Genomic DNA, 14526 nt, shown 5'->3' on the forward strand with positions numbered 1-14526 from the left:
CGCAACGGGCGCACACTGCTGCTGTAATCATTGTCTATGGGGCACCCAGTGCAGTGCCCAGCAGCCTGATAGGGAATGGATGGCACCGCGGGCGCACACTGCTGCTGTAATCATTGTCTGTGGGGCACCTAGTGCAGTGCCCAGCAGCCTGATAGGGAACGGATGGCGCAGCGGGCGCACACTGCTGCTGTAATCATTGTCTATGGGGCACATAGTGCAGTGCCCAGCAGCCTGATAGGGAATGGATGGCACCGCGGGCGCACACTGCTGCTGTAATCATTGTCTATGGGGCACCCAGTGCAGTGCCCAGCAGCCTGATAGGGAATGGATGGCACCGCGGGCGCACACTGCTGCTCCGTGCTGGTGGGGATATCATTGGGGCACTGGCAGACACGCACAGGAGAGACCCCTTGGGCACTTCGCAGCCCCCTTCTACCTGTTTTGGATGTGTAAATGGGCCCGTCACCTCCTGGGCTCACAGTTTGCCCCAATATGTCTGCTCCTGATTTGGGGCAGCAGGGCGGCTCAGTGGTTAGCAGTGTCGCAGGGGTCCTGGATTCGAATCCCACCAAGGATAACATCTGCAAGGAGTTTGTATGTTCTCCCCGTGTTTTCCTGGGTTTCCTCTGGGTTCTCCAGTTTCTTCCCACACTCCAAAGACAGTGATAGTGAAATTAAATTGTGAGCCCCGTGGGGACAGCGCCGTGGAATTAATGGCAGTAAAGAAGTATAAAAAAGTGCCCCCTTCTGATCGGAGCAGGTACAACAGTGGGACCCCCACAGATCAACAAGTTCCCACCTATCCTGCGGACAAGCCCTAGAAGTACGGGAGTCCAGGACCGCGCAGTGAGCCAGGACATGTCATGTGTCAGCTATTATTGCAATGAGTGAGGACGCTCCCGTACCCCGCCGGCAGAGGCTCCGGTGCCGCCCGCTGCTCGCCCCGCACGGCTACTACTAGTGACAGACGGGCGGGGGAGTGGGCGGGGCCAGAGATACCCGGGCACGTGACTCGTGTGATCCTCGGCGGGCGAAGGCGGGGCCGTGTGTTGTGTTGTGGCCACGCCCCTTCTCTTCGCAATGTTGACGCAATGTATAAATAGTGGAACAAAGACAACTTCCTAGAAGCTTTCCCAGTGTGCGGGGCCGGAGAGCGGCGTGTGCCCGGAGAGCGGGGGGCACGGACCGGCACGGGCTCCCACCGCCGGCTTCCCCGGTAAGTGTCGTTCTGCCGCCGCCTCTTGCCTGTGACACTTGGCGCGGACGCTGCATGATTACGGCGGGGGGCTGTGTACATGTTCTCGTCTGCTGCACCGCGCGGTGCGTGAGCGGGCTCCGGGGCGTTATTGCCGTGCACCAGCTGGGTCGCGGGCCGGCGGCGGAGGGGTTAAGATCCACTTGTCTTTCCCCCCAGCTCGTCAGCCCATTGGTGGAGCCGCTGCTACTGGGGCCATGACGTCACCTCCCCAGCGCTTCTCAATGAACAGTCCTCTCTGGGTTAGCGCTGGCGGGATGCGCGGGTCTGGAGCCGGCAGGACGCGGGCAGCGGAGCCCGGAGGTGAGCGGGCAGCGGGCGCAGCGTGGGCACCGGCTCCTGTTTACAGTTACAACCGACGTATTGTGACGTCACGTGATTGACAGCTCGCGCTGCCAGAGGGGAAAGTCGCCAGCGGCTGACAACGGGCTAATTTAAGCGGGGGTGACGTCATCGCCTCCTTGACAACAGTAGAGGCAGAGCTGTGACAGGCGGGGGACAATGGTCCCTGAGGCTGCAGCCATGATGCCGGATGATGGCACCTCACAGGGTGCTACCATAGGTACCCTATCTGTCATACCCGCCATCTGTTACCCGTGTGTAACGTCATGGTCATGATGTATAATACTTGTTCTGGGCCACTCGGAACCACCACCTCTATCTTACACCCGGGTTTAACTTGCAAAACTGTACATGAGCGGGCGACATCTGACGGTTCTCAATGAGGAGTGTAACGATGAAAGTCCCGACTGGAGCAAGTGTCTGCGTGGACTTGTGGCATCTGACACACTGGTCTCCTCTTATCCCAGACCGGGCTGTGCGGTGACTGGCACCAGTCTATCAGTGAGGTGCCCGCCGTATAAAGACGCATCTCCGCGGTCATCACTGCGCAAATCATTTGATGCATATTTCACCGTTCTAAAAAGTGGCTTATAATCGCCGAATTCTGCAACATTCATCTGTTCCCATCATTTCTGCTACAGTTAGATTCCATCATGTGATGGATTCAATGAGAAATTACAGAACCAGATACGTTTTCATCGGTCAGTTTTGATGACTTGTAGCAACATAAAAGCAAAAATCCCACCTTTGTTGTTTTTTTAATTTCTCTTCCTTTCCTAATTTTATCCCTGAACGCTCCTTGTGTTGACCCGTCTCTACACTTCAGAACACCGACGTGTAACTTTCTGGGGGAGCAGTCAGCAAGGAGACTCCTTGTGTAGTTTGGATGCCTCTGATGCAATGCATCCATGGAACATAAATATTGTTTCTTTACACACATGATGTGGCCAATTGATCCTTTGATTTTGAACAATGCTCCACTTTTTGGGGTTGTAGGGATGAATGACCCTCGGATTGTTCTCCCGGGAGTCGGTCACTGGCCCACATGGGGAGTGTCATCTAGTTGTTCTCTTAGGTTTACTCATTGGGGCTAATTTTATTCTGACGAAGCCGATTGGTTTATTGGTACATGATTGTGTATGAAAAGTACCCAGAGAACCCGGTATGCCAACTCAGATTTGCCTCATACAGTAAGTCTCGCCTAGGGGTTGTTTTCCCTTTTAAAAAAATAAAATTAAAAAAAATATATATTTTGAGACTGTTCTCTGTGGACTTTGCTCTGCAGACAGTATGGAGTAGGCATTTTTGTGCTGTTTTTTTTTTTTTTCACGTGATCACTAGGCCGTGGTGATTTAATGTCTTAGCACTTTATATGTAAAGTGCTGTGGAAAATGATAGTGCTATATAAGCAAAGCTTAGTAAATTGTATAATGGCCTCCTCCACCATAATCTCCATTAATTGTATCTGGTACCAGAACCGGCTATTGCGCACAGTTTGGCAGCAGAGCCCCTCAGTATTAATAGATTAAGTAAAAAAAAAAAACAAACAAAACAAAGATTGAGCTTGCTTTGAGTTGGTACACATGCAGCACAAACGCATGTTCACATTGGCCATAAAGCATGTAAAACCTACAAAAGACAAAATGAGAAACTCTGCTGTAAGTAAATAACTAAAAAGCAAAAGTGCTTTTAAATAGAAGTTCTTAGTAATACTGTATTTGATCAAATATAGCATAAAAGCCATCCCACCACAACAAGGTGACTCTGATCGGGGCGGTCCTACACTGTCTAATATTAACCTTATCACATGTCAAAGTTGACATCATTGTGTGAATAAGGGTAGACAAAAGGACAGGGTCCCAATCAGTCGACACCAGTCTGGGGAAGCCTTTAAATACAATTTCCAGCTCAGGTGAGGGAGGCTACACCTCAGCTTGCACAGAATGCAAAAATACAAAGAAAAAAAAACCCCACAAAGATTGAGGTTGGTTTGAGTTGGTACGCATGCAGCAGATAAATGCATGTTCCCATTGGCCATAAAGCATATAAAAACTGCAAGAGAAAAGCCCCTGACTGGTGTCCACTGGTTAGGACCCAGTCCTTCTGTCTGCCCTAAGGCTAGGTTCATACCGCGTTGCAGGCGTCCGTTAGACGGACTACGTTACACCCCGGTGTAACGCAGTCCGTTAACACCGCCATTAATTCCTATGTCGGACAATGGGCTTGCGATGTTCCGTCATTGAGTGATGGACCCTGGGCAGGCTGTAGCGTTTCTGGGTCCGTCACTGCTAGCGCAGACAGAGCATCTGCTAGCTTTATCTGCGCTAGCGCGCTGACATACTGGCATTTGCGTTAATGCATGTGTTGAATAGGCTACTGTTAACACAATGTGAACCTGGCATTATTCACACACGGACGTCAACTTTGACACATGGTAAGGTTTTTAATATTAGACAGCGTAGGACTGTCCTGATCAGAGTTACAGTGTCGATGTTGGGACGGCTTTTATAATGTTTCATCAAATGCAGTATTACTAAGCACTCTGAATTATTTTAACCCCTATCTGACCTTGGACGGGATAGTACGTCCAAGGTCAGCTCCCCTGCTTTGATGCAGGGCTCCGCGGTGAGCCCGCACCAAAGCCGGGACATGTCAGCTGTTTTGAACAGCTGACATGTGCCTGTAATAGGCGCGGGCAGAATCGCGATCTGCCTGCACCTATTAACTAGTTAAATGCCGCTGTCAATCGCAGACAGCGGCATTTAACTGCCGCTTCCGGCCGGGCGGCCGGAAATGATGTCATCGCCGACCCCCTCACATGATCGGGGGTCGGCGATGCGTCTCCATTGTAACCACAGAGGTCCTTGAGACCTCCATGGTTACTGATCGCCGATGGCTGTGAGCGCCACCCTGTGGTCGGCGCTCACAGCACACCTCCATTTCTGCTACATAGCAGCGATCAGCAGATCGCTGCTATGTAGCAGAGGCGATCGCGTTGTGCCTGCTTCTAACCTCCCATGGAGGCTATTGAAGCATGGCAAAGGTAAAAAAAAAGTTGAAAAAAATGTAAAAAAATAAAAGTTTAAATCACCCCCCCTTTCGCCCCAATCAAAATAAATCAATAAAAAAATATCAAATCTACACATTTGGTATCGCCGCGCTCAGAATCGCCTGATCTATCAATTAAAAAAAAACATTAACCTGATCGCTAAACAGCATAGCGGGAAAAAAATTCGAAACACCAGAATTACGTTTTTTTTGTCGCCGCGACATTGCATTAAAATGCAATAACGGGCGATCAAAAGAACATATCTGCACCAAAATGCTATCATTAAAAACGTCATCTCGGCATTCAAAAAATAAGCCATCAACCGACCCCAGATCACGAAAAATGGAGACGCTACGAGTATCGGAAAATGGCGCAAATTTTATTTTTTTTTTAGCAAAGTTTGCAATTTTTTTTCACCACTTAGATAAATAATAACCTAGTCATGTTAGGTGTCTACGAACTCGTACTGACCTGGAGAATCATAATGGCAGGTCAGTTTTAGCATTTAGTGAACCTAGCAAAAAAGCCAAACAAAAAACAAGTGTGGGACTGCACTTTTTTTGCAATTTCACCGCACTTGGAATTTTTTTTCCCGTTTTCTAGTACACGACATGCTAAAATGATGTCGTTCAAAAGTACAACTCGTCCCGCAAAAAATAAGCCCTCACATGGCCAAATTGATGGAAAAATAAAAAAGTTATGGCTCTGGGAAGGAGGGGAGTGAAAAACGAACACGGAAAAATGAAAAATCCAATGGTCATGAAGGGGTTAATGCACTTTTGCTTTTTAATTACAGCACAGTTTCTCATTTTGTGTTTTGTAGGTTTTGTAGATTTTTCTAAGTGTAGTCCTGGGCACCGTGTCCTTGGGATAAGACCTCATTCATACATGCATGAAAAAAATAGTACTGCTGTTAGTGTTGTGTATCCGCATGTCCATCTTTACTATCTGTCATCCAAATGTTCACACTTGCCTTCAGGCTATGTGCACACGTTCAGGTTTTTTCGCGGTAAAAACGCTATAAAAACTCATTAAAAAAGCATGCATTATGCATTCTATCATTTTGAATGCATTCTGCATGTTATGTGCACATGGATGCGTTTTTTTTCCGCGAAAAAAACGCATCGCGGTAAAAAAATTAGCATGTTCATTATTTTTGCGGATTTTCTGCGTTTTTCCCGCAATTCTATGCATTTTGGAAAGACGCGTCAAAATCGCGGTAAAAACGCATGCGGATTTCTGGCAGAAATGTCCGGTTTTTGTCAGGAAAATTTCTGCAAGAAATCCTGACGTGTGCACATACCCTTAGTGTCATTAGTGGTTTGGGTAAAGAAATCACAAAGCTTCTCCTATATTTTGCAATGTTAACCATGTACCGCACACTGATGCCGTCCATGTGCTGTATGTTTTTTTTTTTTTTTTTGTTTTTATGAACTCAAACTTGTATTGGCCCTTGTCATCTGTGCTGCCGGAAAAAAACGGACATGTCTGTGTTTTGCATTTTTATGAAAAATGCTGACCTGTGGATAGTAGCATAAATTATAATGGGTATGTGTTCTAATTGAAGAAAAAGCACTGCGGAATATGTTGGCGCTATATAACTAAAGATAATTATTATTGCTTGAATAAGGCATTGGGCTGTGTGCTCACATTACTTTTTTTTTTTTTAGCGTTTCTGCTGCTTTTTTTGCTGCAGCAGAAACGCATAATACGCTTAAATGCATTCCCATGCAATCCTATGGGATTCCAGTTGCTGTACACATGCTGCAGAATCGCATAACGGTAACATCTGCAGCATGTTCATTATTTCTGTGGAATCGCAGCGATTCCCCAGCCATAGGATTACATTGAAATGCTTGCTTTACTCATGTGGCTATGCCCACCATGCGTAAAGTGAGCGCTTCATGTGCGAATGGTACCCAGGTCTGAAGGAGAGGACTCTCCTTCAGACCCTTGGGATCCATACATCTGTAAAAAAAAAAAAATTTAACAAAAAATAAGGATATATTTATCTTCTGATGGCCCCCAGGGTCCTCCCACCTCTCAGTGGTGCACACGGCGGCTTCCGTTCCCATTCGCATTGCGCAAATCACCTGGGATGATGTCATGGTCACTCAACCGTGACGTCACAAAGCTCCTTTGTGCAAAGCATCCCTGGGATCGGAACGTACCGGGAGCGCCACTGAGGAGCTCGTGGGCAGTCGGAAGGTGAGAATAACCATATTTTTTATTTTTAACATTCTCTTTTACGATTGATGCTGCATAGGCAGAATCAATAGTAAAAAGTTGGTCACACTTGTCAAGCACTATGCTAGACAAGTATGACCAACCTGTCAATCACTTTTCCAAGTGATTCTTCAAATCGCCAGGTAAAAGCAGGCATTCTGCAAGCTAAAAAAGCTTGCAAAACACATATTTAGCGGGAAGCATGCAAATTCCGCATGAGTTTTACCCACAGCAGGAGTTGCAGAAATGCTGCGGACATTTCCACAGCATTTCTGCAACGTGGGCACATAGCCTTACAGATGTCTCATAGGACTAAGGTGTTGTAGCATTTTTCCTGGTTCTGTGGGCCGTCGCACAATTACGGTTACAAACATTAGTATATGACTTTAGACTGCGAAACCTTATAATGTGGAAAAGAACTTTAAGAACTCACAGTAGCGCTACTCTAAATCAGTTACTGTCACAACCAGTAGCCCAAGGGTTAAAATGGCAATTTCCTGTCAGTGGAGCAAATTTCTATATAATCCATTGAGGGTGATTGTGAACTCTTGTAAAATGACCAGGGTGCAGTGTGTGAATGCAACTCAATTGTTTCTGCAGGCCAGTGTGCTTGCTTCAGTGTAAAAATCACACATAATATGAGCTGGAGAGACTTCATTGGCAGGTAGCCTCATACAGATGTACCTGTCCCGCTTCCTATAGGGAGCTGCAAACACAGGTGCTCACGCTATGAAAGGGGACTCGTAAAAGTAGGCAATTAAAAGTTATTGCGCTGATTCCATCTGTGTCATCGCTGAAGACTTATTAAATATAGCAACAATGTCGCTGATTTCACAATGTCCTGAAAATATGAACATGGAGTATAGCAAACTGGTCTACTGGGAACCATAAGGAACGTATGACTTCTCAGCCCTACCTCCAGCAACATTAAAATCGGGGAACGCTATTGTTCTGTCTAAGAATATCTTATATTTTTGTTTAAGACAAAAAGCTATGGACAGTTTTATAGTGATTTACTAAAATTTAGGATTATAAAATGAATGTATCTACTATCAACACTTGAATAATCTGTTACAGGGCTACAGAGTTGGAAAGCCAAACCCCCAACTCCTCAATTTCCTTTACTCTGACCCCACAGCTCTGGTCACTACTGAGCGTGTACATAAAGTGCAGCACAGATTCCTCTCCACTAAGAGCTGAGATCAGGAACAGAACAGACCTTTATAGGACATTTCATAACTTGTTTTTAGTATGTCTGCCTCCTCTGCATTTGATTGGCTTTTTTTTTTTTTTTTGAGCCTGCGTGACCATATAGAGATAGAAATATTGTATCCATATGCTAAAGTGTCTTGTGGATAACTTTTTGACAGTACAGAAATGTATAATAATCTTTCAAATATTAAATTATGTATAAATATAATAAAAGCCATGGTATCTTTTTACCTTGTCTTAAAGAACCACTCCAGCCTTTTTTTTTTGCAGCGGGGTGGTGCTAGTAATGAAAGGTCCCTGCCCCTTGTCTTGTACTTGCCAGCCACCATGTTCATCTCTTAGGCCAGGGTTACGCTTGCGAGTTCAAAGCAAGAAACTCGCGCGAGTCTCTCGCATCAAGTTGCAGCGTTGCCGCCGGCACTCCGGACCGGAGCACGTGGCTGCATAGAAATACATGCAGCTGCACGCTCCGGTCCAGAGTGCCAGTGGCAGTGCCGGGACTTGATGCGAGAGACTCGCATTGAACTCGCAAGTGTGACCCTGGCCTTATTGGTGCCGATCCAGTTGACCTCCAGCCAGGGTGGATTTGATTTAAATCTAACTGATTTAAATCACTAGTCATTAAGGCTTGATTTAAATCAAAGTTTCTACCTAAACTAGTTCTTGCTACTTTAACATGCAAGTAGATGAAGATTTTTAGAATCACTTTTTATATTACTTTTTTCTCCCCAGTTTAATGGGTTAATCATTCATATTTGGACACCACTGTTCTGTTGTACTTAGTAAGGAGAAAAATAATCCTGACCTTAATAACAATTTAAATAGATTTATTCAACTGAAACAATTACATTACAGCATAAGTTATTTGCTTAAACAAACATCCATGTTTGTTAACTAATTTGGCTAAACAAAATATATATATATATATTATAAGAAACTTAGACTGTCAGCGCAGCTGACACATGAAAAACTTAAATACTACTGTCCCTGCTGTCCTCTGTAGCTCACTTGTCGTCATCTTCATCATCTTCTTCTTTGTTCCTATTCATAATCTGGAAAAGAAAAACAAGCTTTATTCGGACTCCCATGACAGCACTACGAGAGAGGGGATCCGCCCTTCAGGAACAGGAAACCTACAGATACAAAAGGGCGGCACCTCTCCCCATGCATCAGTTGGTTTCCTGTTCCTGGAGGGACAGGATCCTACAGATGAAATCTCGTAGGAATGGATCCCAGGCCGGCCGAATCAGGTAGCGGGGGGGGGGGGGGGGTCTCCTACCTCGGCCGGTGCGGAAGCCCCTGGAAGACGTCACGGTGGTCCTGGCTGGACTGCACGTCAGTGACGTAGACAGCAGGGAGCAGAGTCCGGAGGATTCCTGATCTCCTCTAGCGCCGGTAAGTATAGCGCTCCTTCGTTCCATGCGGCGGTGCAGCGCGGTGGTGAGGTAGCGGTGTCAGGAGGGGAACGCTGTCCGGACCGCTGCTGCGTGCTCTTCGGCGTCCTGCACCGCTCTCAGCATTAGCTGGAGCATTTCCGGGTGCGGTGACGCCGGGGGGGGGGGGGGGCGGAGTCAGCAGGCGCTTCCGGGTCACTGGGTGACTGCGCATGTGCAGTTCATCCAAGATGGCGGCGCCCATCGATCCTGAACGCCGGACTCCTCAGACTGCGCTGACCCCCCCAGCTGTAGCCTCATCAGCAGGAACCAATGAGTGGCGCCAGGCAGCCTGCTGACCGGATCTGAGGGGGATTTAAGCAGGAGCTGGAGTTGGAGCTCTGCTTTTGGCCACATCTGCATCATGGAGAGTGATGGTGAGCGGCAGCTTCAGCTGCCGGATGAGGTGCGACAGAAGCCCACGGAGAAGGAGCATGCCAGAAGTGACCAGTCCAGCTGTAAAAGCTCATCCAAGCAGGGATCTAGAGCATCGACTGGCAAAGAACCCCCTCGTGTTCCAGTACCTTTTTTTGGCGTACGCTGGTAAGTGATCTACGTGAATGTTCACTCAGTGACGCAGGCCCCTTATACTTTGCACTTTTCTTCCCCTAGAATGACAAAGTCGAAACCTAAGGAGTGTGCTTTGTGTGAAGTCCCTTTACCAGATTCTTACCCTAAAAAATTATGCGCCTCCTGTATACAACAGACGGTGAGGTCTACAGGAGTAGAGGGGTTGAGTGACATCAGGCTAGATAGTTGGTATCACCCTTATTGTCCTCCCCTAGGTAGCGGAAGAATCTGCTTCTACGGCTAATCTACGAGAGATGATCCGTATGGAAGTAAGGGAATCCCTGCGGTCTCTGTCCCAGGCGGGAAGTTCAAAACTGAGAGCTTCGGTGATCTCTGATTCTTCAGAGGAAGGTTCTTATGGCTCAATTCTCTCTTCCTCGTCATCAGAAGAGGACTCTGGCCGATTCTGTCTGCCTCTGGACCGGGTGGATAAATTAGTTAAGTCGGTCAGAGGTACGATGGGCCTAGAAGAACCTAAGACGCAGCTTTCCCGTCAGGAGCTAATGTTCAGTGGCTTGGAACACAAGAAACGTAGATCCTTCCCGGTGAATAAGATTCAAGACCTGATTCTCCGGGAATGGAAAAAACCGGAGAAGAAGGGTTCATTGCCACCAGCTTTAAAGCGCAGGTATCCCTTTGAGGATGCAGCTGTGGATACCTGGGACAAGGCCCCTAAATTAGATGCCGCGGTGGCGAAGGCATCAAAGAGCCGCATTACCTTTCGAGGACATGGGATCCCTTAAAGACCCTCTTGACAGGAAGGTGGATACCTTCCTTAAAGGTACCTGGGAGATGGCAGCCGGATCCTTGAGACTGGCAGTGGCTGCGACATGTACAGCCAGATCCCTAATGGTCTGGCTGGAACAGTTGGAATCCCAGCTTAAAGAAGGCGCTTCCAGAAATTCAATTCTAAGTGCGTTTCCAGGGATTCAGGATGCTGCGGCTTTTCTGTCGGACGCGTCGGTGGATTCGGTGAGAATGGCGGCCAGAGCAGCAGGACTCCAACGCGGCTCGTAGGGCCTTATGGTTGAAGTGTTGGTCGGGTGCTATTCAGTCAAGATACAAGTTATGCGCTATCCCATGTAAAGGGGAATATCTCTTTGGGCCAACCTTGGATGAGCTGCTTGAAAAGGCTGGGGATGATAAGAAGAAATTCCCTAATTTGTCATCAGCCTCTTACCGGCGTCCATTCAACAGAAGGAGATTTGGTCGTGGAAGGAAGCGCGCATCCTCGCCCTCTAGAGAGAATTTTAGATGGGAGGATAGACGCAGGAGAGGTACGGGTTACATGTTTCGCCGTTCCTCAAAAGAACTTAAGAAACCAGACCAATGACTAGCAATCCCTGTGGGAGGGAGATTGTCAGCCTTCTCTTCCGCATGGACTAACATCTCAAACAGTGACTGGGTCCGAGGTATTATATCGGAAGGTCTGAAACTGGAATTTATTCACTGGCCTCGGGATAAATTTATGCTAACCCTAACGTTCCTCCACTATTGAACAGACGGCTTTAGAGGCAGAGGTCATGAAATTATGCCTTAAACGTGCTGATTGAGGTCCCAGAGTCAGAAAGAGGGAGAGGATTCTACTCTCCTCTATTTCTGATTCAAAAACCAGACAAGTCATTTAGGACTATTATTAATCTTAAATCCCTTGAGTACCTGGTTAATACCACATTTAAAATGGAGTCAATCAGCTATGCAATAAAAATGTTGTTCAATCACTGCTTCATGGTAGTTGTGGACTTAAAGGATGCATACTATCATGTTCCTATCCATGGAAACTTCCAGAGGTTTCTACGTGTGGCGGTGTCTATGGGAGGTATTGTTCGCCATTTTCAATTTAGAGCCCTTCCCTTCGGCCTCTCAGCATCTCCCCGGGTATTTACTAAAGTAGTTGCGGAGGTCATGGCGCACTTACGTGAATCCGATATCCTCATTATCCCTTATCTGGATTATTTCCTGATAGTTGGAAACTCGGTAGACCATTGCCTTGCTCAGGTAAAAACAGCTATATCTAAACTAGAACATCTGGGCTGGATCATAAACTATGAAAAATCCCGATAAAAACCCAGAGATTCCTAGGGCTGCTGTTAAATTCCGAGTCCCAACAATGCTGTCTTCCACCTGATAAACTACTCCATATCCAATAACAGATGTTAAAAGCAATTAATAAACCAACCATGACTCTTAGACAGGCTATGTCTTTATTAGGTTCCCTAACTTCCTGTATTCCCGCCGTCCGTTGGGCCCAGTTCCACTCCAGACCTTTACAGTTTGACGTACTGCATTATGACAGAGCCTTACAGGGTTCCTTGCAGGGTCAGATGACATTGAGTCCAGTGGTTCTTGCATCTCTTAGATGGTGGCTAGAGGAAGACAATCTGTCAGCAGGAGTTCCCTGGGTGACACAGGTGACTCGAGTAATCACAACGGACGCCAGCCCCACGGGGTGGGGGGCACACATGGGTGACGTTGTAGTTCAGGGTCTATGGGACCCCCAAACATCAGCCTCTTCCAATAAGAGGGAGTTAATGGCAATTGAATTCTCAATTAAGGAACTCCTCGTATATCTACAGGGTCACCATGTCAAAATCCTCTCCGACAACCAGGTGGCAGTGGCCTACATGAATCACCAGGGTGGAACACGCTCCGAGTCCCTGATGGAATTAGCGGATCGCCTGCTCCAGACAGCAGAAAACCATTTTCTATCTTTATCCGCAGTACATATAAGAGGGAAAGAGAATATAAGAGCAGACTTTCTAAGTCGAAGCACCTTAAAACAAGGAGAATGGTCTCTGAACACAAAAATCTTCAACCAGATTGTCCGCATGTGGGGTCATCCAGAGGTGGACTTGTTTGCCACCAAGGACAACAGAAAGACGAAAAAATTCTGTTCCTTAAATCCCAGGGAATATCCGCTGGCAGTGGATGCCTTCCTGATCAGATGGGATTTCCGGCTGGCATACGCGTTCCCCCCGCTAAACCTATTGCCTCTGGTGGTCAGAAAGATAAGGGAGGATCAAGCGAGAATCATACTGATCGCTCCGTTCTGGCCCAGAAGGGCTTGGTTTTCCTGGCTCAGGACCATGTCTGTGAAAGACCCCTGGGTACTTCCGGATATTCCGGACCTACTTCATCAAGGTCCGATCAACCATCCACAAGTGAAGGGTCTCCATTTGACGGCATGGTTTTTGAGAGGTCACTGTTAAAAAACAGAGGTTTTTCTCCAAATCTAATTGATACCTTTATGAAGAGTAGGAAAAACATAACAACTAAGATCTACTCTAGAACTTGGAGGAAGTTTCTGGCCTCTTCAAATTTTAATATTGAAGAGGGTATACCAATCAACCAGATTCTAGAATTCCTGCAGAGGGGGCTAGAGCTAAATCTATCCACAAGTACACTAAAAGTACAAGTCTCAGCCCTAGGGGCCCTATTTTCTTGTAACATTGCTGGTAACTATTGGGTATCAAGGTTTATCAAAGCATCTAGTAGATCCAGACCTATACACAGAAATGGGTCAATGCCTTGGGATCTCAACCTAGTCCTTTCAGCCTTGACTAAAGAACCGTTTGAGCTCTTACATTCAGCCTCACTTAAATTACTATCCCTCAAAACAGCATTTTTGGTGGCAATTACATCTGCTCGTAGGGTAGGAGACATACAGGCTCTTTCTAGGCTTTCCCCTTATACAGAGTTTCTACAGGACAGTAGTCCTCAGACCAGATCCAGCTTATTTACCAAAGGTGGCCTCAGATTTCCACAGATCTCAGGAGATAGTTTTACCGTCATTTCTCCCTAATCCCTCTAATCCTAAAGAGGAGCTACTCCATACATTAGATGTTAGGAGATGTCTATTAGAATATATCTCAGTCACTGATGCTTGGAAGAGAGAGGATGCGTTTTCTATCCTTCCAAGGTCCCAGGAAAGGACTTAGAGTGTCAAAGTACACGCTAGCGAAGTGGATTAGGGAGGCTATCTCTCTGGCTTATACTGCAGGTGGAGGTCCAGCTCCGCAGAATCTGAGGGCACATTCCACCCGGGCCATGGCTACATCTTGGGCGGAAAGATCTGGAGTTTCGATCGACCAGATATGTAAGGCAGCTACGTGGTCATCCCCTTCCACCTTTTTTAAGCACTATAGGTTGCACTTGGGGTTCTCTTCTGATCTCACCTTCAGGTTAAGGGTGCTACAGGCTATAGTCCCTTCCTAATGTAGTTTTACATCTCTGTAATTCTCTCGTAGTGCTGTCATGGGAGTCCGAATAAAGCATTAAGCTACTTACTGGTAGCGGCATTTTTCAGAGGCCCATGACAGCACCCTTAGTTCCCTCCCTATTCACGTGGGGGTTGCACTTCCTATAATGTATATAATGAGATAGATCTCACGTGTGGTATCTAGTTCGATATGATAGATTGTTTTTGTATATAAACTGTA

At 46.8% G+C, this 14526-nt stretch overlaps 1 protein-coding gene across 6 annotated transcripts in view; it reads left to right on the forward strand.

Annotated features, from left to right (window-relative positions):
* Positions 1 to 1071: 1071 nt before the first annotated feature.
* TRIM13 (tripartite motif containing 13) overlaps positions 1072 to 14526 on the forward strand; it is a 341054-nt gene continuing 327599 nt past the window's right edge. For 5 of the 6 annotated variants that reach the window (XR_011319413.1, XR_011319412.1, XM_069758870.1 and 2 more), the window contains exon 1: positions 1072 to 1216. The gene's annotated coding sequence lies outside the window, so the exon portion shown is untranslated. The remainder of the gene's footprint in view (positions 1217 to 14526) is intronic. The other variant, XM_069758872.1, reaches the window with a different exon arrangement.

Source organism: Ranitomeya imitator, chromosome 3 (assembly GCF_032444005.1).
Source record: "Ranitomeya imitator isolate aRanImi1 chromosome 3, aRanImi1.pri, whole genome shotgun sequence".
Classification (NCBI taxonomy): Eukaryota; Metazoa; Chordata; class Amphibia; order Anura; family Dendrobatidae; genus Ranitomeya; species Ranitomeya imitator.